The following is a 24476-nucleotide window of genomic DNA, read 5'->3' on the forward strand; positions in this document are numbered from 1 at the left end:
TGGTATATTACAGCAAAACATTTAACTTCTCATGCAGTGTTTTAGTGGTGAATCGAGATATGAAAACTATCTAACTGGAGCAGGTGTTGCTTACCAGTTCAACTGGTTCTTTAGGCAATTCCCTGCACTAAGTGTTGCTTACCAGTTCAACTGGTAAGCAATTTAAATCTGAGTGCCCAACTCATATTGCAATACCAACCGTCTCAAAGCTCATTGCAAAGTGCAGTATAGTGTGATATTGCAGACACGTATACTCTATATAAGGCGAAGTTATGACAGCTATAGCTCCCACATTTAGCCTCGGGATAGTTTTCACACATTTCTCCACTATCTTCTAGTGGTTTTGGTTGCTAACACTTCCCACAGCCTCCTCAGGTTCTTCTTGCTTTTTTTAGTTTTAAGATAGGTGGTAAACAAAGAATATATAATTGCGTTTTTTTGTAGTCAGAAAAACTACTAAACTTCTTTTTATATGCTGTGCAATAGTGAAAATACTCAACTAGTTCTTACTAGGTGCAGTGGTTTATTAGCGGATTCCCAGCTGCAACAACTAGTGAACCAGGTGGAACGGCAGGGAATTGCCTAAAGAACCAGTTGAACTGGTAAGCAATTTAAATCTGAGTGCCCAACTCATATTGCAATACCAACCGTCTCAAGGCTCGTTGCAAAGTGCAGTTATCGCGTAGCCGAACAAGCTCTAGGCAACTACAGTGAAAATATTCTTTGACATTGCAATTAACACAAGGCAGTCCACAGCACAAATGAATAAGAGGCTTTTGAACACAGTGCTATGCTGACAATTTTGTTGTATACTAGACTATCAGGAAATCGATTGCAAATTTATGTAACCTGAAGGGTGAACTGAAGCGCACATTTTGGGACAGAATGCAACAGGCCAACTATTCAGGAGGGTACAACTGTTTGCATTACTGGGTGTTCCAGTGAACACTTTAAAATTTTTTTAAATGTTGCCTGGGGCACATAGCACAATTCTAGTTCATGAGCTGGTCTACGCAGAGGCGGACATTGCTTGCACAAAAAATTGAAAGGCATAATCGACTAATTAACAATATTCACTAATTAACTACTTTCTTAACAAAACATTGTTTTATGTATTCAAGCACAAAAGTACCTGGAATGCCAATGCATTTCTCCGCAAATTTCGGGAATCAATATCTTGAAACTGTTGTCATCCTGAGAATTCGTTCCAAGTGAATCCGTCTTTCGAACGCCACAGCTAGAATTTGTAAATTGCAATATGGGCCATACAGTAACTAGATAAACTTAATAAGTGCACTTTTGTTACTTAGTCGATTAGGCATTTCAATTTTTTTTGCATGCCCGCCTCTTCGAGTAGACCAGCTCATAAACTAGAATTGTGCGATCTGCCACAGGCAACCTTTAAAGATGTTTCTAAGTGTACACTGAAACACGCTGTATACTGCCTGCAGTAACATTCCAATAGCAAGAAAAAAGTGCTGAGCCCAGATAAACAGAAGCACTTATTCTCAAGCTAGCTGGTTCATAACTAAAAAGCAAAACAACTACACAAAAAACCCACACAATAAGGAACATATAAAGTGCCACTGATGTGATTACTGATGCCTTTCACCGCATTAAAAAAAACGTGAAAGACATCCGGCGTAGTCATTACAAATATGCCAGCCTAGCTTCTTTGGCTCTTGCTAATGAAGAAATTTAGTCTCTAGATGTATATTTGGGTGGCTATTGTGTGCATTGCCTTGTCCAAGTGCTGCTATGTGGGCGTAGTTTTTATAGGTATGTGTTATGCTACTGCAGGCAGCTGCATAATAATGTGGCTATACTGTTGTGAATAAAATAAGTTGGAGGGTGGCATCTTTTGGTTCCACATACCTTTGTCCCCGTATTCTTACACCACAATGCAATGTCACACACAAGTTCTGCTTCTGCAAGGTGACTTGCAGGCAGAATAGTCTACCTTAAAACGTTATAATGTAAATGCCAAAGAGTAGTAATTGAACAAGCCAGATAGCCCCTTTAGTCACGAATTATGATCAGCTGTCGATAAATGTATGAAATTTACATAATTTCATGCCAAGGTGCTGCAGACACCATTAAGAACAAGTCAAGGTGGTAGAATGACTGCATTTTATTATGAGTTGCCATAATTACAGTGATTAAGTATTTATTTATTGTGCACTCATTAATGTGTTTCTTAATAAATATAATTGAATAACTAGCATGAATTACTTGCGCAATTATTGGTGGCACGCATTACAAGAAAGAAAAAAAAGTTCGCAATTGCATGCTACAGAAACGTCCCCTATTGCACTTCCCGTCAAACACTGTAGTACCTTCTCCAAAGCGATCTTTGGTAGCGATAGATTTTCTTCAGAAGTATAACAGAGGTACTTGAGGTAAGAAGAACGTTCAATATATCTTAAGCTTAATTTTTGTGATCTATTCCTTGCCACAACTGCACAGATAATGCAAAAATAAGTCTTGTTTACAAATGTGTAGACCGTGACTGAAGGGGATATTTGCATGCCCTTAACAGAGGTGTAGTGCACCTGCATCCTGCGTTTCTATAAACAGCTTACTGCATTGCCTGTCTATGTGTGTATGTTTAAATGCTTGCATTCATGGATGTAGGAAACTGAAGCTGCGTGGTGTATTTCATGAGTTCCTTTAAAATACAACCTTTTGTCCTACATGAATCTTTTTTTTTTGGCTTGGAAATAGAGTGGTTTGCAGGTTGGCCTAAGTTGAGTGAGGGGCTGATAATCAGTTATCATTTCTTTCACCCATTTAGAACGTACATAAATAATCATTGCGTTAATTGGTTTTCTGAAGAATCTTTACAGCTTTTAGTGCTTTCCTGAGATGTTTTCTGGCTGTACTGATAATACATATTGATACATGTCTTGTGTATAGGTATCCTTCTAAGGAGCTTTATTGCACTGCTGTGGAGCAACTAATTCAAAAATATCCACACTTGCATGACAATGTGAAGAAAGTCAGTGGCATGATGAGTGTAAAATTTTTCCCATCTTTCCCTTCCCATTTTAGTACATAGGTGCCTCATTGAGGTCTTATGCAGTGGTTCTCACAGCTGGATTGATGTGGTGTGGCAGAGCTCATTGCAGGGTTTTATAAGGGCAACAAGAAGGAAGATGTGCAGTTTATTAAAAATGCAATGATGAGATGACGATAGGCATTAATGATTCGGTGTTTATGAAACTAGGAAGCCTAATTCAGGAACCTTGAATATTGTGTAACTTCACTCAGGCACCTGAAATAGCTGAGTCTTTTTATGTAATATGCAACAAGCTGAGATTATATCCAGGAAATGAGTAGAATATATCGAAATCCGGGAAACTCATGTTACAAAGTTCAAATCTCTGGTGGTGGTCTGATACCATACAGCAGTAAAAGCTTCATGGAGTTCTCAGTGTTATGTATCCTGTGTGCACTTACACAAGTAAGAGAAGGAAGATCCAACAGATTGAATGGTAGAAACATAACTAGTACTTAAAATTTTTTCATGCACAGTAACATTATTTTTATTTGTTTTGAAAACATACCGGGTGTTTCAGCAAACATTTTCAAAAAATTTTAAAGGTTGCCTTTGACATATAGCACAATTATAGTTCATGAGCTGGTCTATTTAAAGATGCGGATATTACTGGCACAAAAAATTGAAATGCTTAATCGACTAATTAAATAAATTAACTAAAAAGTTTTCAGCTAATTACCTTATGGCCCATATTGCAGTTTACAAACTGTAGCCGTGGAGCTTGCAAAGTGAAATCACTTACAACGAATTCTCTGCACGACACCCCTTTCAAGATGCCAATTCCAGAACTTTGCAGAGAAATGCATTGGCATTTGAGTTACTTTCATGCTATAATGCATACAACGACATTTTGTGAGGAGAGTAATTGGAACGCCAATACATTTCTCCGCAACGTTCGGGGAAAATTATCTTGAAACTGGTGTCACCCTGAGAATTCGTTCCAAGTGGATCCTCCTTATGAACTGCGGCTAAATTTGTTAATGGCAATACGGCCCACAAGGTAATTAGTTCAAAAACGTAATTAGTTAATTTAAGTTAATTAGTCGATTATGCATTCAGTTTTTCGTGCAAGTAATGTATGCCTCTCTGAATAGACTAGCTCATGATCTAGAATTGTGCTATCTGCCACAGGCAACCTTTAAAAAACTTTGAAAGTGTTTGCAGAAACACCCTGTATATACACTAGACAGGAAAGGGATGCGTAAATCAGCCTGGCAACTCCCTTACAAAAAATTGTTGAAAAGTTGTTGAAAAGTCATTGGTCAATGTCAACAAATAGCATTGAAAGCACATTGAGGCTTTGTTGAAACATTATTGAGGAAATTGTTGACAGGTGTTGAAAATTGGCTCGCGACATTTTGTTGAAACATCATTGGGTCGTTTCAATTTGAGAAGTCATTGATGGATTGTTGAAACCATGTTGAATTCCAATATTGAAATCCCATTGAAGAACTGTTGAAGATGTGTTGAAAGTCAATAGTGAAAACCTGTTGAGACATTGTTGAAATTTGTTGAATGCCAATATTGAAACCCCATTGACATAATGTTGGAACTGTGTGGAATGTCAATATTGAAACCCCATTGAAATATTATTGGAACAGTATTAAATATATATATATATATATATATATATATATATATATATAACAGTATTATATGAACAGTATTATATATATATATATATATATATATATATATATATTTAATACTGTTCACAGGCGCAAGTTGGAATACGCTAGCGCAAGACAGGGGTAATTGTAGATCGCAGGGAGAGGCCTTCGTCCTGCAGTGGACATAAATATAGGCTGATGATGATGATGATGATTAAATATCAATATTGAAACCCCATTGGATGAGCATTAAACGTCAATATTGCTTGACAGAGGCAAAAGGTGCTACATATCAGAAACAGGACACAAGAGGAAGAACAAAAACACACACTTTAAGCACCAAACATGTGGGTTGTCTGTGTTCTTCCTCTTGTGTCCTGTTTCTGATGCACTACACCTTTTGCCTCCATTATATTATACTAACAAGCCCAACATGCAATGTTAGTCAATAGTGCAACACCATTTAAATATTATTGGAGCAGTGTTGAATGTCACTATTGAAATCACTTGAGAGCCCACTGAAATATGCTGTTTGGTGAATAGTGTTGAAAACTGCACTAGACTTTTCTTTAAATACCCCTGAGCTACGTTGAGTCTCATAGCATTACCATTGATGCCATCCATATTGATGTGGTCCTTGCATCCTAGAGGACAGGGGCAAACTTAAATGCAAGCACTTCTGTATTGCAGACCTGGGTCCCCCAGGGATCAAAGCGACTTTTAGATATAGCCTGTAATAAAATATATTACAGAGCTACTAGCAGAACCCTTATGGAATTTTTTGAATTGGCTTAACACACAAAATCAATACTCCTTCACGAAATCAACAGCTCAATATTGATGTGAACAAAAAGCATTTTTTTCTAGATGAATTGTTTATTGAAGCCAAACATTTGTTAACTGTACAGCCATGTGTGCCTTGAGATCAAAAAATTCCTAACACAATCTACAAACTGTCAGCAGCTTGATACAATAACGAAATTGAATACTGAGAGATGTAAAGTTCACGTGGCCCTAAAGTAAAACATTTCTCAAAATTGAAATAAATAGAAAATAAATATTATACAAGCTTTACAGTAAATACCATTTAAAATGTACTTGATTTCTCTATTTGGTAGCCAGTAACTTAATAATCATGGCACAATTTGCATGAGCCCACTGAGACTCTTATTTATTGGTTAAATGGTGTGCCCACTTTAGTAATTGTTATCTACCTCTGAAACGACATGGTAATTACAATAACTTGTGCCATGGCAGCAGTTTATTGTGCTGCATTTCTTGTTGCACAATCCAGTTGCGTTTTCTGCCATGATTACTAGGGTTCTGGGCAGGTCATTACATACCAAGCGATTTATTCACTTTGACTACTAAAGATTTTTATCTGATACACAGTGGCCATTAGTTACCTGCTGGAAGACTTAAATGGAACCGGCATGAGGAAATTTTTTTTTTTAATTTTTGAGTGCCGCAAAACAAGTTAGAATGAAAGAATTTGCAAGAAATCAGGTTCATGCGTACATGAAAGAAAGCACATCGCTGCCTTGCCCGAGAACTGTTGTTGCACTCTGAATTTAAGCAAACTTTTACCACTTAGTTATTACTGCTTTGAAATAGCAAAATAAACCATTACTACAAACATATGTTAATATGGAGTTTTTCTTAAACAGAACCACTCTGACAATAGCACAGATTCCACTTTACGGTGTACTTATGAAACCTAATTTTCTGTAAAATTTCTCACTGGGCCGACTTTTACTTTTTCAAACAAACTTGAAATGGTGTGCCGTCATGGAACAGTCTTGGCATGAAATGACCCGAGATACCTATGAAATAAAATAGTCAAGAAACACTATCTTTTGTAGAAATATACTAAAGATTTACGTAAAAATGTACTAAAATACAGAGCGCAACACTTGTGCAATTAATTATTAATCACAACACACTACTTGTGTCTGAATCATCGAACCTAGGCTTTTCAGGTGACTAGAAACATCATAATAATAAAAAAATGTTGAGAGCTGCAAGTGCACAACACTTGAACTGTCCACAGACTTGAGCTCTTCTGGACACTTCAGGTCCCTTGCGAGAAGTGAGGCCAGAGTGTTCTTAATGTAGGCCATGTTTGTCCCAGGAAACTTGTGACAGGTAAAGCCTGTAAAAAAAGGAAAAACAGCATGATGTTTAAGATCAATGTTCCACATGCAAAAGTGTGACATACAGTACGCGCTGTTATAATGAAACTGTTTCATTTGTTTTGTTTATTCCAAGTTTTCACGAGTTCAATTCTAGAGAATGACCAGCTTTCAAAGTGGAGTGGCACCGGATGACTCCACTTAGTACAATATGCAGAAGGCAAACAGGAAAAGCCCACTGTGGCAGAATAACTTCATAAATATCCTTGATGTGAAAATGTGAACGTTGCTTGCTTAGGAACAAAATGGCGAAAAAAAGACTTCATACTGTTGGTGAAAAAACTTAAAGGTGGACTACTGGCAACTAAAATTAGTTCTCTCAACAATCATAATCAAAATGTGCAGCACTTTATTGCACTTTTCCTTGCAGGAGTTGCTCCAAATACGGTTATGCGGCCAGAATTCAGTATGGCATATCTGAATTTGTTTTACGAGCTCATATGCTACTGGAGTGCACTTCTCGCATCGTGATGACCATTCTTATGCCTGTCTACTGAAAACAAAATACTGCTTATAACGAGGATTTACTGCAGTTACACGCTGACCTGGTTACACTAACACAAATAAATGCGAAGAAATACGAAGAGATGCTCAGTCTTACAAGATAAATATGCAAGAGGACTGGCTCTGCTAATCCTTTGAGGGTCACTGCCATGCATGTAGAGTGGTAGAAACAAATCGTGTGGTCACGACCATAAATATGAGGCGGCGAAAGAACATATAAATAAGCATACCTTTTAAGAATGAAGTGTCCCCAAGCATCACATTACAGATTCTGTAACCTTCTGCGACTTCTACAAAAATCCTGATTGTGCTGTTGCCCCTTGGCTTCTTCGAAAACTGATCTTTCTCTTTCTTCTATGGTGCCCATCACTGCAGTGTTTGGGAGTATTCACCTAGTTTAATGCTTTGTGAGTGTCATTACATTTAAAAAATATGATTATGCTAGTTTGCCCTGCATGATACAATAAACATGGTGTAAAACAGCGGACACTAAGAAACCTTTGTCACTTTGTGACCTAAAAAATTATTTTCCCATTTTTTTTCTCGAAAGGTCACTCTGAAGAACAATCCAGAATAAAAATATAACGCTTAAATTGGGGGACGTTTGCGAGAAATTATGTGATCCTCAAAGGGTTAAACATGAACACCTACAAAGCTCATTCAATCTTTGATAAATCTAAACCCATAGTACTTGAGCACTGGTTTATAATAACGCTGAAAGCAGGCAAGTGCATCCTTGAAGTAAGAAAGCAGGAGACATTTCCAACAATTTCAGAGTGGGAGCTGTGGACATGCCTCATGTTCTGTAAGAAGCTTTATATAGTAGCTGCCAAGGGCCTACTGAGTACTGATCATTTTATGGGAACGTGAGGAAAAGTCAAATAAATACCTTTGTTTTTTCCACATCCTAGAATACAATGTGATAAATTGGATCTTAATTGGTTGAGTGCCTAGAATGAACGGACATTGCTAAACATAGCAATGTTGACAACGAAGCTGGCAACTGTTCCTATTGTTGCTTTGATCGAAACAACCAAACAATTATGCCCCGTAACTTAAGCTCCCTCTGCTTAAAGGCTACTGTCTGCCACCACATGGACCTCCTTCAAGACAGAAGCAACTTTAATTCAAGGTGGTCTGTTGAAATAGGTGAAACAACTATGTTTTGTGTTACAGAATCTGGAGGGCCATTTTGATCGCTGAAATTTGGTGGAAGTGCTGTCCCTCGAGTTGAGAAGTAACTGCACTTGAGCATAGCTTCTCCACAATTCCTATAACAACACTTTCAGGCTACTTAAGCACACCCGCTATAGCACCAGATTGGTTGCAAGCTTCACAGATTGGTACTACAGATCGGTAGTTGCTTCATTGCAAATGTTCATTGCAATGACAGTCAAGTAGTGCAACTAATGCGCAAACACACCTAACTTTGTCAGTTGGAGCCACCAATCACTTCTGGCGGTTAAGGCTGCTTTTAAAATTTAGCACTTTAGTATGGAGGCGTTAGAGACTTGAGATCAAATGAACATTCATTCCAAATAGTAGGCTATTGTAGCACGTAGTTGCAGACACAGGCTACTTGAAAGTCATCTTTTGTGCTAATAGCAAGCTGGTAATTCCAAGTACAAAATGTAAATGCAAAAATGCAATGGGAAAAAGGATGTACGGTACTTGCCTATAACAGCGTTGACCCTGATAAGGCCAAGAGCCTCTTGCCTATTGGTGGTGTTGTTTCCGAGAAGTGAGTGGCCCATGAGGTTCTCTGTGAACACATGGTGAATCAAGGCCCTTGCAAACTTGCCTGGTCCACCATGGCAAGCTGTGCCGGGATCATCTGAATGAGCACTTCTCCAACCTATGTGAAACGGCACGTTTAGGTAAATATTAGTGAGGTAGTTTAAGGTTTTTAAGCACATTTACACAGCAGCCACACTTCGAATAAATCACAGAAATACTGCCTGCTCCAGACCTAAAATGTCAACTAATGTCACTAATAAAAACAACTAAAACTAATGTCGTAGCTTGTTATGCTGTTAGGATGCCATGTGCTTCAGAAAAACAAGGATTCACCCAGTACAAAATAAAATAGTAAGTAAACCAAAGCATTGAAAACTTTAATGCAAGTAGCATTTTTAGGATACTTCACATACTTTCGGGTGTCTGTTTTTAACTATTTTCCAGCCAATTTGTGTCACTTGGTGGTCAATGGCCTAATGGGTAGGGCTGCTATGTAGACGGGAAGTGGGTTAATAACCATCTGATGGACCTGCTGGGATCTCTGGGTATGTGACTCAGAGTATGTGCCACTCTTCAATGAACCTCTTTCACGCCATCGTGGCCAACTGCTGTGTTGGCAAGCAGCAGTAGCAGCTCAAACAGGAAGATAACTGTCGACGTTAATGCGATTACCACTACACATCAGATTCGCTTGCTGTGTCCCAGACCTACTCAGCTGAATGTGTACATAAGACACAAAGACAGGGTGTGCCAACTGCCCACCTCATGAAATAAATGAATCGACTCGCAAATCAAAGGCTATGCAAAATCGCAAAAGAGACACTTAATGCTACCATTTTTACTAAATCTTAAGGAGAATACCTCCCTGCAATACATTCTCCTGGCAACAGTGCATTTGATCATGGTGACGCTAGACGATGAATGGCCAAAGACTTCACCTTTCGCATTCCGGCTGTGGCGTCTCCAGGCTCATTTTGATTCTGAAAACAGATGTCAGTATTAAAATGTGACGCCACGATAACTCAAAAGCAACAATCAAAACATCTACATAGACGATTAGGCCGACATAAATGGATGGATATAAATGACTGATTGAAAACAATAAAGCTGCTCTTGCCACTGGCAGTGTGAGGTGGGCAAATAATTTATTTTTAATTTCTCTCCTAAATTTTTAAATTATTTTTGCTCATCTACTGCATGAACTGTTGCGGCCACATCCTAAAGGTAGCTCGTTCATATAAAACCAGTGTTGCATTTTTTTTACTCCCCGTCTAACTGCTGCTACCGCAGTTTGCTTACTCTCTAAGTATTCCACAGAACTGCTCCACCAACAAACCATTGTTCCAAGCTTATGGCAAAGCGTCATTTAGATCACAAGGATACGCTCCTCTTTAACTCTCTCTCTTCTTTAGTGTGTGAATTGAAAGCAAAAATAACTTATTGACATAGCTGTCTGCTTCTATCTCATAAAAAGCCTTGCTAATTTTTGACATTTGTCGATAACGCTTACATGCCACTGGGAGCACAGTGGGACGACACGGCAAATATGCCGAACCATCTCGTTCCTTTACTGATTTTCGAACTTAGTTAAATCAATCTGTTACTGAAGGGCCAAAGGCTGAAACTTCACATGATGACATTATTTTGAATGTTTCATCCCACTAAAGCAGAACATAGAATCCCACAGAATCTGCCTTTTCCGTGAATATAAAGCGCCTACGCGAAGTACTCGATGGCGTCGAAGGGAGATAATGGTTAAAAAAAAGTTCACCGCGCGCGTACCGGCGCAAAACGAACCACACGTAACCTGATGATTTCACAGCATTCACTGGCATCAGCCCTTTTTTATCTCACGTATCACATAGAATCACATATACGCCATTGCAATTCTTTATTATTATCGCGCCACAGCGCGTGTCTACCGCGCGGCGTGTCAGTGGACTCTGGGCACTCGATCCTGAAGCGAACAGCGCAGCAGAATACATTAGAACGGCAGAACGCACCGCGCATATTTTCGCCGATTCCGACACGCCATGTAGTAGATGCACGTCAACGGACGGTGTTGCGCGAACGAAATATACTTGATTACAGTACAGTTCGGATTATTTCACGTCGCATTGTTTCCACGAAAACGGCAAAGCCCCCACGAGCGCTCATTAATAAGGCAAATTTTAATCGGTGCTGGAACACCGTACCAAACATCGTGGCGCGCACAACATGCCCTGTTTTAGCTGGCTCCACATAGCTGCCCACCAAAACGGCAGAGCCACGAGCGCTCATTAATAAGGCTAATTTCAATCGGTTCTGGAACACCATACCAAAAATCGTGGCGCGCACAACATGCCCTGTTTTAGCTGGCTCCACATAGCTGCTTTACGTCACCGCAAGCGCGCTGTCAAGTTAAATCAGGACAAAACTTCATGCTCAATATCACAAATCTAGTGCTGCACAACCAATTCTCGCCACGGAAGGATAGTACTAGTAGTAAAAACGAGCACAGAGGCGCGTGGAAGACACGCACGGGCTCTGTACGCACTTTTGCTGAAAGCGTCGCAATGAACGAGCAAGTGGAATTCGAAACACTCACTCACCTTCGATGTGGCTGAGTCGGAGGCGATCATGGTGATCTTCGAGGCAACGTGTAGCCCATAAAGAGCGAGCAGCAAGTTGGAATATACCAAAGATGTCACAGCGAGGCAAAGGGCACAGAAAACGCAGCAAACTCATCACGCAACCCGCACACATACGCCGCACGCACAAAGTTCCAAAATGCGCCAAAGAGTCAACAGCGCAAGCTGTTGACTCTTTGGCGCATAAACGCGCATAAAATCCACCCTTTCATAGATATGAATTGCCATATCTATTAACAAATCTTGTAATATAATGGTATTTCTTAACAATTTCTGTGGTTTGCAAGAGTGTGAAAGTTTTCTGCTTAGCTTCCTTGAGAAACTATTTTCTTTATCGCGGTAACACAGTGCGCCGGCCGGTCACGTACGGAGCGCGCGGGAAATAGTGCAAAATTCAAACGTAGCAAAAGTCGCGCCCTGTGTGCGCGCACAGATTTAATCGTTTGTATTAAAAAGAAATATTTATTTTAATACGTGAAGCAACCGGCGCGAAATAAACTACGGACCAGCAACGTACACAATTGTCGCTGTTCGTGCTTGTTCGGTCGACATCATGACGAACGGTAGAAAGCATGCCGTCCCATTGATTAAGCATTTGTACCTGTGCTTCTGCGCTACGATTTGCCACCGGCAAAGTATAACAGCGTAGATTGTGCGTGGTGGCCAAGCAGTTTCCCAGCACACTGGCCAGCACCCCTTCTCTACGTGTTGCAGAATAGACCTATAGGCTTTCATGTAAAATATGGACACCACGTCACCAGAGATCACCCAAACTTGTTTCACTCTATTGTGCGCTAACGGCTAACAACTAAACGAAACGCACTCTTTAAAAAAAACATATTTAGTTATTATGCTTACATACTACTTTTCCCACAATCTTGCCCATATTTAACATGGAGGCAATGCCGTTTTCTGTCACAGACAGGGCACTGGCCACCTACAATAGAAGCCGATGGGAATCCAGGAGGTGCCCAATCATCGGCCATTGGTCACTGCTTGTTGGGACGTTTGTCTTGTGCTCCAATTTTGTGCATATATATACATACAGGGTGGTCATTTTTAAGTCTTACGGAATTTTGAGAAATCGACTGTGGCAGGTAGCATAATACTTATCATTGAGCTGGGTTAATCGATGAGGCGGACATTAGTAGCACGAGCAATCGAATCATAGATTCAACTAATCAACAAGAAATCACTAATTAACTTCTTATTTTATTACTTTACGACACATAATGCGATTTACGAATTTGAGCCGGTGAGCTTGTCAGGCGTATCTACTTGGAATGAATTTCCAGAATGACACCAGCTTGGAGATATGCGCCATCAAACTCGCCGTAAAAATGCACTGTTGTTACACTTACTTTGTTACCAAAATGCTGTTTTATACATTGAAGCACAACAGTAGCTAAAAAGCCCATGTATTTTTTCCCACACTTTGGGCAACAATATCTCGAAAGTGGTGTTATCCTCGAAATTCATTTTAGGTTGATGCGTCTTGCAAACTCACCGGCTACAATTCATATATTGCAATATGTGTCGTAAAATAATTAACTAAGAAGTTCATTTGTCAATTTTTGTTAATTATTAGAATATTAGTTTCAATTTCTTGTGTTACTAATGTCCGTTTCTTCGAATAACCAAGCTAAGCGATAAGAATTATGCTACCTGCTACAAGCGATTTTTTAAAATTTTCGTAAAGCCTATAATTTTGAACACCCAGTATATACAGGGTGTCCCAACTTTCTTGCACCGACTCTTGAATATATGCAAATGCCACGTAGCTGGACAGAACCAAGGTAATGTTGTTTGCCGTCGCTTACAGATACTCAATTTTTTGCATTAGATAAATAATTAGATAATCAATATATAATAATTATAAATCAATTAATAATAAATAATTAGCTTCTCAGATATATTTAGATGAATAGTGTCAATCAGAAAATTATAGAGCAACAGAAAAACTCCCGATACAGCTTTCTGTTGCCCAATACGTGGTACATAAAAGTGTTTTTCCGAGCGTGAAAGAAGCCCGCGGATACACGCATAGTGCCTCGAGCTGCTAGTTGTGCGGCAATTTTGCGTGTATTCGCGGGCTTCTTTCACGCTCGAAAAAAAGAAAAAGGAAAAAAAAATCTGTTTTATGTTGCACGTATTGTGCAATAGAAAGCTTTATCGGGAGTATTTAGTGGCAGGAGCGTCGAGTGCCATTTGTTCTTTGGGCAGTACTTCCGGTTCGCCTCCTGAGATGATCAAGAGGTGAAAATAAATCGAAAAAAATAGTACAGTACAAAATTCACGAATTTCATTATAGATATGATATCAGAGCATACGTTTAGCTATAAGTTGAGTTACTGAAGTGTCTGGATTAATTAGAATTAATTAGCTGAGACGACCGGGGACGCAATCCAAGTAAATCAGAAAAATAGAAAAAAATGGTTCATTTCAGAATTCATGACTTTCATTATAGATATGATATAAAAGCATAAGTTTTGTTGCAAGCTGATTTGCTGAAGTGTCTGGGATAAGTATAACTAATTAGCTGAGACCAGATTAAAAATAAATCAGGAAAAAAAGAAAAAAGTAGTACAGTGCAAAATTCATCGGTTTCTTTATACACATGATATCAAAGCATAAGCTTAGTTCAAGTTGAGTTACTGAAGTGTCTGGAATAAATATAATTGATCAGAAATCACTTATTACTGCTTACCAAAGCACAGAACACCAACGCCGGGATGCGAGTGCCAAAAAGAAACACCTAAGTCAAAGTTTAATGTTGCCTACTCTTTTAAGCATGAAATGCTTTTCATTTCAGAATGATACAAAGTATAACATATCACAAAATGATACAAATATACAAAATTACAAAGAATGATACAAAGAATAACATATCACAAAAAAGGAATGAAGGAGGTGGATACAATTAGATTAGAACAAGCCCTTGTAATGAGTAAGATAACGTATAGTCTACCTTTCCACACACTAAAGAAAAGTGAAGAAGCAAAGATCGAGTCTATAATTAGGAGCGCCTACAAAGTGGCCCTAGGGCTACCGGTAGGCACACCAACCCAAAAATTGTTTGACCTCGGAGTACATAATACCTACTCCGAGCTAAAATCGGCGGTACTGAACGCACAGAGAAGTCGTCTAAGCCAGACGAGGGCGGGGAGAGAGATTCTCGCTAGGGTGGGCTTCCCACCGTACCCCCAGAACCTGGACGAGGTACTGGTGGAAATCCCGGATCCCGTCCGATGCAAGATCTCGGTCGCTCCCCTGCGCAAGAACATGGACCGAAACCAAAACAAAAAGCGGAGAGAGGAGAGAGTAAGATGGCTCCGTAAACACCTAAAAAACAAAACAAATGTTTTGTATGTGGACGCTTCGAGGTACAACTGGAAACGGGCCGTTGCAACAGTAATTGGCAGCGAAAAGAGAATGATGACGAGTGCCTCCCTGTACACGTCCTCGATCGCCAGGGCGGAATGCTTTGCCATTGCCCTGGCGATCAAAGAGCAAGAACGAAGGGAGGAACCACACACGACTATTATCTCCGACTCGCAGGATGCGTGCCATTTCTTTTTGAACGGCCGCCTCCCCATAAAAGTTAAAAATTTCCTTGGCGGGAGATTGACAAACAGATACAGGTTGATCTGGTGTCCGGGACACACAGGCCTGGAGGGAAACGAGAGTGCGGACGCTTTTGCTCGAGGGCTCACGAACCGAGCAGACCCTCGACCGCACTGTCAATTCCCCCAAACATTCACAAACAAACATGACAGGAGTCAACCGAGGAGGACAATGACCCATCCCGAATGACCCCTCGTGAAGTTCTTGCTCACCAGCGTGGCACGCGACAAAAATGCGGCACCCCCCACAAATCATTAGAAGGGTAACTCAATCCGCAGGATTTAAACGGGGCTCTTTCCAAACCTACAAAGATTAAACAAAATTTTTCCAACGCTGTATGGGCACGCCTGTCCGTGGTGTGGTGGCTCGCCATCGCTATACCACATTTCGTGGGGTTGCCCAAATAGACCACCAAATTTAAATACCTTGTTAGGTAAATTTGAACTATTGAACACTTTGGAGCAATGGGAGGCACAACTCGCCAGCTCTGACCCCGAGGTGCAGCTAGCACTTCTGGGTCACGTAAGGCAGGCGGCAGAGGCCAGTGGAGCCCTGGACTTGGGGCCCCACCCATCGAGCTCATAACTTTTCACCTCAACCCCTTTTCAATAAAGTTATTCCTCCTCCTCGTCCTTTTAGCTCCCGTTGTCGGCGATCTTCAAGTGACCTTGAGCCAAAAGCCAAAGCTGTTATCCGGGCATTCAAAACGAGAACATGCCGGCAAGTTGAAAATGAAATTTAGTCACCCGTAGGCACGAGTACAACTGTGGCATGGACGTAGAGTGCAATATAGCGTACCGTACATGCAATGCATTGTACTTGATATAAACAAAACATATGAGCAAACAAAATAGTAAATGGTGTCTGCTTGACACTGGCTTTGCCACACATCAAAAACCACTATGACAAGTTGCGAGAACAAAACGAGATCATCCGAGCAACCAGTCAAACTTGAAAAAAGGCGGTCTCTGGCACCAACCCTTTACTACACATGCTAGTTACTCTCCAAACAAATTACAAAAAAAATATTGCTTTCGAGTTCTTCCCAATGTTTCTTGACAATATCACTCAAGCTGTAACTTCTATTACGCTGAAGTTTTATTTGTCATTTCCAATGGCGACGTTCAAAAGGCAGATAGATACAGGGGCAGATAAAGTGGGCCGATCCTGGAGGCAGTGCAGAAAGGGTCCAAGATCAATGGCACCCCTTTCATGTGGGCCGATCCTGGAGGCAGTGCAGAAAGGGTCCAAGCTCAATGGCACATATCCCCTGTGGGCACGCGGACCTGTAACGTTTCCTTGAACTGCCCTTGTCATACGTGGGAACCAAAGACACAAAATCAACAGCCCTTCCTCTGTCGAGAAAATGGAGTACTGACTATTGATATATTGTTGGCATATTGTTGAGGAATTGTTGACACAATATCCTTTCAATAATGCCTCAATAGTTATTGAACGTACACAACAATACCTCAACAATAATGTTGAGCACCTCACAACAGTAAAGTCATTGACTAATTGTTGTTGACATATTGTTGAATAATGTTGAGTATTATTGAGAAGTGTTGAGCAATATTGACATTGAATATATATATGAAAGCAAAGCTTGTCGCCGTAAGCATCTTACCTAAGCAAAGGCATATCTTACGTAAGCAAAGCTTGTCGTCCGATTCTAGTAAGCGAAGCTTGTCGTCCGATTCTAGCATGCTGATTCTAGCGTGACGGCTTCCGAAGCCCAGGCGAAACGTCAGCGAAGAGCCGCCGACCCTGAATTTAGAGCAAACGAAGCGGAACGCCTGCGGCAGCGTAGTCTTACCACAAGCTCCGCCAGTTACGACTCGAGAGATAGGCATTTGGTTCAAGTTATGTGACACTCTATATATTTAGTGGTGATTAAGTGAACAATAAAACAATATATATGTGTAAAACACATGCACGTCTACATGTGTGTGTCTCAGATATATATTTAATGTCAATATTGCTCAACAATTCTCAATAGTATTCAACATTATTCAACAATATGTCAACAACAATTAGTCAATGACTTTACTGTAGTGAAGCGCTCAACAACTTTATTGTTGAGGTATTGTTGTGTACGTTCAATAACTATTGAGACATTATTGAAAGGATATTGTGTCAACAATTCCTCAACAATATGCCAACAACATTTCAATAGTCATTTTTATAAGGGCTGTCACCGGAAGGGGCACAACACCTGCCTACTCTTCGGAAAGCAGGAGACAGCAACATAGAATTGGAAGATAGGAAGAAGGGGATGGACGAGAAAAAAAGAGAAAGATGACGCATCTCAAAGAATTAGGTAGAACACACACAATACAGGTCACACATAATATGGCCGGTCACTGCAGGTCACGCCACTAAATAATATCGAAATGAAACAATAGTGTCTGGGTTCATGTCACCTGAAAACAGAAATAGGCTACAAACGTGAACCTAAGATAGATTCCTTTAGAAAAACGAGAGTGTGATGCACCTGATCGCGTCGAAACGCACAACCACTGGGGAACAAATACTCGTTGAGTGTCATACACTGCAGGTCAAGAAGGTGACAGTCTCTCACAAGCGACGTGCGCTGCGCAATGGAAGCAGGACACTCCAATATCAACGTACACGATGGACTGGCCACATGTCCTTGTCAGTATAATTGTTTGCACCCGTTCACACAGCCAACCCTTGGCTTGAGTAGTTGTGCTCTAATGCGACGAGGCAAGCCTTGATCAAGGGGTGAAAACATTCCATTTGCGAAACATTGGTCTGGATGCTCCTTGAGTAGGTTTCGACAAATCAGCAGATGAGCGTCATCAATCTAGCACAACATTTCAGGGCAGGCACAGCGGTTATTGGCGCAAGTAAAGCAAGCCGAACAGCCTCGTTATTTCTGGCGATCTCTGTGTGAAGGTATCCATTGGGCAACGAGAGATGTCATGAGACAATTTTGTGGGCAGAGTCAGTAATGCTGTGCACAACTGGACAGTCAATCTGCCTGCGTGGTAATCTGCTAAGGGCAGCGCGAGAGTCCGTAAAGATGGCAATCTTTACACTTACACAAGTAAAAGAACCAAGATCCAACAGAATGAAATGGTATAAATAGAACAAGTACCTTTAAAAATTGTTTGTGATGCGCGGTAACAGGTAACGGGCTTTTGTTATAGGTATTCATACACATTTCTTTAGCCAACTGGAATTCATGTGTGCTGTTTTATGCACTAAAGTAGCGAAATTTATGTCTTTTATGCATCTTTGTTCAAATAATCTATAGCAATCATTGAAAGTAGCCCTGAAGAATAAGTTCAAAACAACAGGAAGAAGGCGGTGAACGTGTCCACGGAAATGCAGGCCGTTCGGGCCCAAAGCTACCGCAAGAGTCCCAGGGAGCCAGTGGTAGTGGTGGCGAACAAGAAGCTGTGCCGCCTCTCTGTTAGTGTTTGTTTATTATTTTTGTTTTGTTTTGCATGCAACTCTGAAAAATTCCGGTAAAGTGTTGTCAGTGGTGCACATGTTTTGGCTGTTTGTTGTTTCACTGATATTTTTCTTTTAAGTATCAATGTTTCATCACTGAGGTGCTGGTTTTACATATTGCAGGACAACAATGACCTCATCATTTATGGGGAGACCCTGGAGTCACGGCAGAAACATAATGAGTGGCTGCAGGACAATTTTTTAACAGCTGACGCAGAAGATTTGCGGCCACGTCTGCTCGCGACAGCCAAGGAACGACACGAGTGTCTTCGGCAAATCACGTTGTCGGAGGCACTTCTGCAGTATCCCTTCCTCGCAATAGAACACTCGGTATGCTTATATTCAACATTTTCATGCCAGTCATGCTAATCATGATGGTCTCTGTTTTCAGCTGCTGATGGAGTTCAATATATTGTTCAAACGAACAATAGTGGACAACATTGAGCACGGCTGCAGCCGTCTGTGCAGCATCATTCTGGACCACGGGGAGCAGGACGAGGTTGTAAGATTCTCTGCCATGGCTTCTGGTAATTTTATGTGTTGTTATTTTTCATAGATTTTCAGTGTTGACAAAACTACTGCTACTCCTTTCAGGGATCAACCATTTTTCTATGTACATGAGTTGCAATATACTAAATCTTTTCCATAATTATTTTTATTAACCTAAGCTAAAAATACCCAGAGCAAGTAACTTCTTTGCTATTTCACATGCAGGCTGCAACAGGTTTTTTCAAGCTGTAGAGGATTAACCACTATGAGAGAGCATGCCGAGTTTGTAGGAGCCTGCTTAATGCGACTTCATGTGATGATTGTGATTGCTAACTGTCTTCTAAAGATGTAGTTCTGGCACCACACTGCATTTTCTAATTCAAAATTAGAAATCTGAGCAAGGTTACTAATATCCTGATTGGATTGCTGAACACTAAGAATGAGTTGTTTTCTTTGTAGTGTGCTGTCTAAAGTGTACTTGAGATGGCCAGGAATATTGACTACCGAATGAATATGAAACAGCTTTGCAATAATGTAACAGCATTGCAAACAACTGTTACGTTAAAAGTTTATTGCACAAACTACAACATGGATAACATTCTGGCATAAGCAGACCGAGATAAAATGGAGACGTAGACGAGGTGCTTGCATCTACATTTTGTGCTTGTGTGCTTGCGCAAAATTATTATTGAAGTTTGCATACCAACACGCTCAGCACACACCAGCGCTACAGAAACGGCAAGATGTGTGCCCTGTTCCTTATAGCCCTATGCATGAAGTAACATGACCTCGATCCATGCATAGCTCTAACTAATTTCTTTCTTTACATAAAATGTATGTATAGTTCACAAGTCAGTCTTGGTAGTAAAATAGTACTGAAGTGCATTCCCTAACTGTTTGCAGAGGATGGTGTGCTTGGCGTCCTCACCTTCATTGCAGCAATGAATCACTTGATGCTATCTTGACAGAGGTAAGTGCTTCAAGACAGAGGAGATATGAACATATGCAATAGCTGGGGGACTGAAGCACAGTTGTGTTAATCTATTTTTGAGACTGCATGTGGGGCCTGTTTCTGCCTATCACAACTTTCTGGGGGCACTGCGGGTCTGCTCTTCCCTCGCTAGATGGGAGCTGCTGACCCTTTTGCTCAAGAGAGCCTAAATGCACGGATTTCATGTGACATCTGTTGCTTAAAACTACTCCTAATGCTTAGCGAAAATTTAATGAACATGTTTTGTGCAGTCCCATTGTATTAGTTAGCTTTTGTTTAGGTGTTGATTATTGCATTTCTGAATAGTGTGCTTTGCGCACATAGGCTGTGACTTCCATTAAGGTAAAGTTATTTCCATATCTTAATATACCCCCTTTTAGGAAAGACTAAATATAACACACTTTATGAATGAATAGAAAACCAAGGCATTTGCTTTTCGTGACTATCAAAATTAGGGGCTTGTTGTGGAGTCACCTTAGGTTTGTGTAATACATTTTGTTTTTATTTTTGTTGTTTTGTTCCACAGACAGCTGCGGTCCCACTAACTCCATGCCTCCAGAGGGCATCTGATGGCTCCCTCGCGCTACACATCGATGCGCAGCGATTGTTTGTGACATCGTCACTGCTGGCAGGCCTGGCCTGCCTTTTCGCTTCGTTCTGGGTCTTCCATGTGGTCTACCCAAAAAAGGCCCACATGATTTTGACATTTATTGAGCACTGCTTTCTGGATTTGAGCTACACAAAGCCACGGGTGAAAGCATTGGAGTTAGTCAATTTTAACAAGAACTTTTGCTAGGCAAAAAAACTTTCAGGTACATTTCTTCGGAAAAGTTTTTGTAAAAATTATTTTGCCTAACAAAAGCAGCCGTGGCTTCTGTGGCCGGCAGGTTGCCCAAGCCATCGTAGCACAGTGCTTGCTTTAGAGGGACACGAAAGAGAAAATTTATTCAAGCTTTTTTAAATAATTCTTCTACAACATCGAAAAAACAACTCTTACTGTGAGAATCGGCTTGATAAGCCAGACAACATGCAAAAACGAAAACTGGTGTCGCCACCACCACCTTATAATTCCTGCACCAGCTCGCTGTGATATGGAATTTGACGGTGTCTGTTCGAGTCTAGTTAATGTTCTATTGGCCAGTATTGATCAATTCTGTTTTAAAAGAGTCAAAGAATAAATTTAGTTGAAGTGTATGACTCCACACTGACGTGCTGGTGCTGCGTAAAATTTGAAAAATGAAAGTTAAATCTTCATTTTCTGTTGCATTAATCAGCTTATTGCCACAATGTTCATGAATATAAAGTTCTGAAAGGTTGTTTTATCAGTCTAAAACTATTTACTGTTTCTCTTTAGTGTCACTGTAATGGACCTTTAGCAACAAAACGTGTGTTAGTATTCCACTAGTATTCTCAGTGGGGGCAAAAGCACCAGCGGCATGCTCAATAGTTCTGTACCAACTGATAATTTGAAGGATGTCTTTTGCCACTAGGGTTAGGCCAACGTGGCTCTGTGTTAATCACAGTAACTGTAATATACAAAACTTAATGGCCCAGAATGGGTAATTAAGGAAGGAGTTGAATTAGCCATTTTTCTTTCTTTTTTTTCTTTATCATGGACTTCTCACATTACACTTTGTCATAACGCATTCACTTTAGAGTAACTGTGGAGAGTAAGGTGGTTTGGTATTCAGACATGCCTGCTGTGTGTAAACAGTGCTAGATGAACAATACACACAAAGAGACACCATAGATGCTGACTGGCAACATGAAGGGGATTGAGGGCAGCTACAAATATACATCCTTGTAGTCGCACTTAGATAGCACTATGTTCAATCTGCGAGACAAGCATATCACATCCATGACAACTGCATGCCTAGAAACAGAGAAGGGCAACACGCACAATTACCTTTTAGACTATCTAAGGAGCACTACAACATTTCGGCAACGAAATTGAAATCTGGCTTATACCCATGAATACTGCAGTACAGTTGTGCAACGTGTTCCTCTTCTGTGGAAAAAGGGCTGCATTCCTTTTCTTTGTGCACCAGGGGGAGTAGTATCAGTTAATGGCTGTTTTCATATATATATTTTCAGTCGTGTGTATTAGCAATCACCACTTTCCTCATCTGAGTGAGCGCCTTCTTTAGAAAGTTTGAAAGTTGATAGAACATGTTGCTCTTGGTTGTTGCAGTTTTCTTCCTAACTATCCATTCATTGCACTGTGCCCCCATGTCTTGGGCAACTAGCTGTTTGAAGGTCAGTATGCTATCAATTAGTCTAATTATCATCTCCAGTGCTAACTGCCTCATTTGCTTGTTGCAATACTTAAGAGTTAGATTTTGTATATTGTGTCATTTGTTTGTTTTCACTGTACTTTAGTTTCACTGCATTTTGAATGCGTTGTGATAGTTTTTCTTTTGAATTGAAAGATTTGGTGGGCAGTTGCCGGCATTGATGTGATAGTATGAATGCTTGCTGTATTTATCACGAGTGTTTCATTTCGCTGGGACAGTAATGGTCATTAGCAGCAGATGCCATTTGTCGTTACGTGCAATATTTTTATGTTGCATAGTATTGTTCATAATGATCCATTGAATGCACTGCACACCCGTGTTCTGGACAACTGCCTGTTTGAAGGAATGATCTGTGTATTCAGTGGGTGTAATTTGAACATCTCTACTACTGACTGTGTATTTAAGAGTTGGATTTTGTATTGCGTGTCACTTGTTTGTTTTCACTATGCTTTAGTTTCACTACATCTTGAATGTGTTGTGATAGTTTTTATTTTGCCGTGAGAGATGTAGGCAGTTGCCGGCACTAATGTGATTGTACGAATGCTATTGTTTCATTTCGTCTGGGACAGTAATGGCCGATAGCAGCAGACGCCATTTGGCCTTAAGTGCAATATTTTAATGTTGCGTAGTTTTGTTCATAATGATCCATTGAATGCACTTCACGCCCATGTTCTGGACAACTGCCTGTTTGAAGTAATGATCTACATGATATTCAGTGGGTCTAATTTGAACGCATATAGTACTGACTGTGTATTTACGAGTTTGATTTTATATTGTGTGTTAGTTGTTCGTTTTCACTGTACTTTAGTGGGATTGCACATTGAACGTGTTGTGATATATTTTATTTTGCTATGAGAGATCTAGTGGGCAGTTACTAACCCCCGCCTGTGTATTAGTACAAATATTTATTATGCTCATCACAGCATTTTTAAGGCCATAGTTTTGTGATGATTAACTCATGCCTGACTTTTTTTATGAGAAACATGTCAGAATTAATAAATAATCACTCATGCTTGGGACCCTTGTAATCATCCTTCGAGTCTTTCAATTGTCTTCGAATTTTTAGTTGAATGTGTTGTGCAAAGTCATCCCTGCTATGAGCTATATTAAAAGTGATCGTGAAAGTAATATGCTGTAGAATATACCTCCTCACAGGAGTAAAAGTACTCCCACATTTTTCTGTATAACCTCTCAAAACAAAGTAAGAATTCACCCAAGAAACACCACAAAAAGTAGCTGGCGGATGTAAAAAAAGACTTCCACATCAGCCCCAACAAACTCCAAAACGGGCGTGAAAAATTACTCTCGTAAGGAACCGAGAAAACTTGATGAACGAGGTAAAAAATACTCCGAGATCAGCTCTAACAAACTACAGAATGGGCTTGAAAAATTATTGTCAGGTAGAGCTAAGAAACCTTGATAACGAGGTAAAAAAATACCCCCACATCAGTTCCAAAAAACCCGAGAATAGGCTTAAAAATAACTGCCAGGAATAGCCTAGAAAACTGGATAAATGACGTAAAAAAGTAATCCCACATCACCTCCAACAAACTCCAGAATGGGCTTGAAAAATTACTGTCGGAAAAAGCTGAGAAAAGTTAATGAAAGAGGTAAAAAAATACTCTCACATCAGACCCAAGAAACTCGCGAATGGGCTTGAAATATAACTCTCAGGAATAGCCGCAAGAACCTCGTGATCGAAGTAAAAATATAGTCCTACTATCGTCCCTAAAAACCTTCACACAGAATAAAAAATTACTCTCGTTTGTACATACAAAAACTCAGTCAGCATGGGAGTAAATTTTTACCTCGACTGGTACGTAGTAAAAAAAAACCCAGAAACGGGAATGCGATACGGGACGAGCGG

At 40.3% G+C, this 24476-nt stretch overlaps 1 protein-coding gene and 1 long non-coding RNA gene across 2 annotated transcripts in view; both read right to left on the minus strand.

The window, feature by feature from the left end:
• LOC125942323 (histone acetyltransferase KAT5-like) overlaps positions 1 to 24476 on the minus strand; it is an 81312-nt gene that overhangs the window by 52798 nt on the left and 4038 nt on the right. The window lies entirely within an intron of this gene.
• LOC125942324 (uncharacterized) lies at positions 9053 to 11854 on the minus strand. The gene is made up of 3 exons (XR_007465005.1): positions 11693 to 11854; positions 10040 to 10081; positions 9053 to 9219 (listed from the first exon to the last, which is right to left on the minus strand). It is a non-coding gene; the product is annotated as an uncharacterized LOC125942324 (long non-coding RNA).

The sequence above is a fragment of the Dermacentor silvarum genome, chromosome 1 (genome assembly GCF_013339745.2).
Source record: "Dermacentor silvarum isolate Dsil-2018 chromosome 1, BIME_Dsil_1.4, whole genome shotgun sequence".
NCBI classification, from domain to species: domain Eukaryota; kingdom Metazoa; phylum Arthropoda; class Arachnida; order Ixodida; family Ixodidae; genus Dermacentor; species Dermacentor silvarum.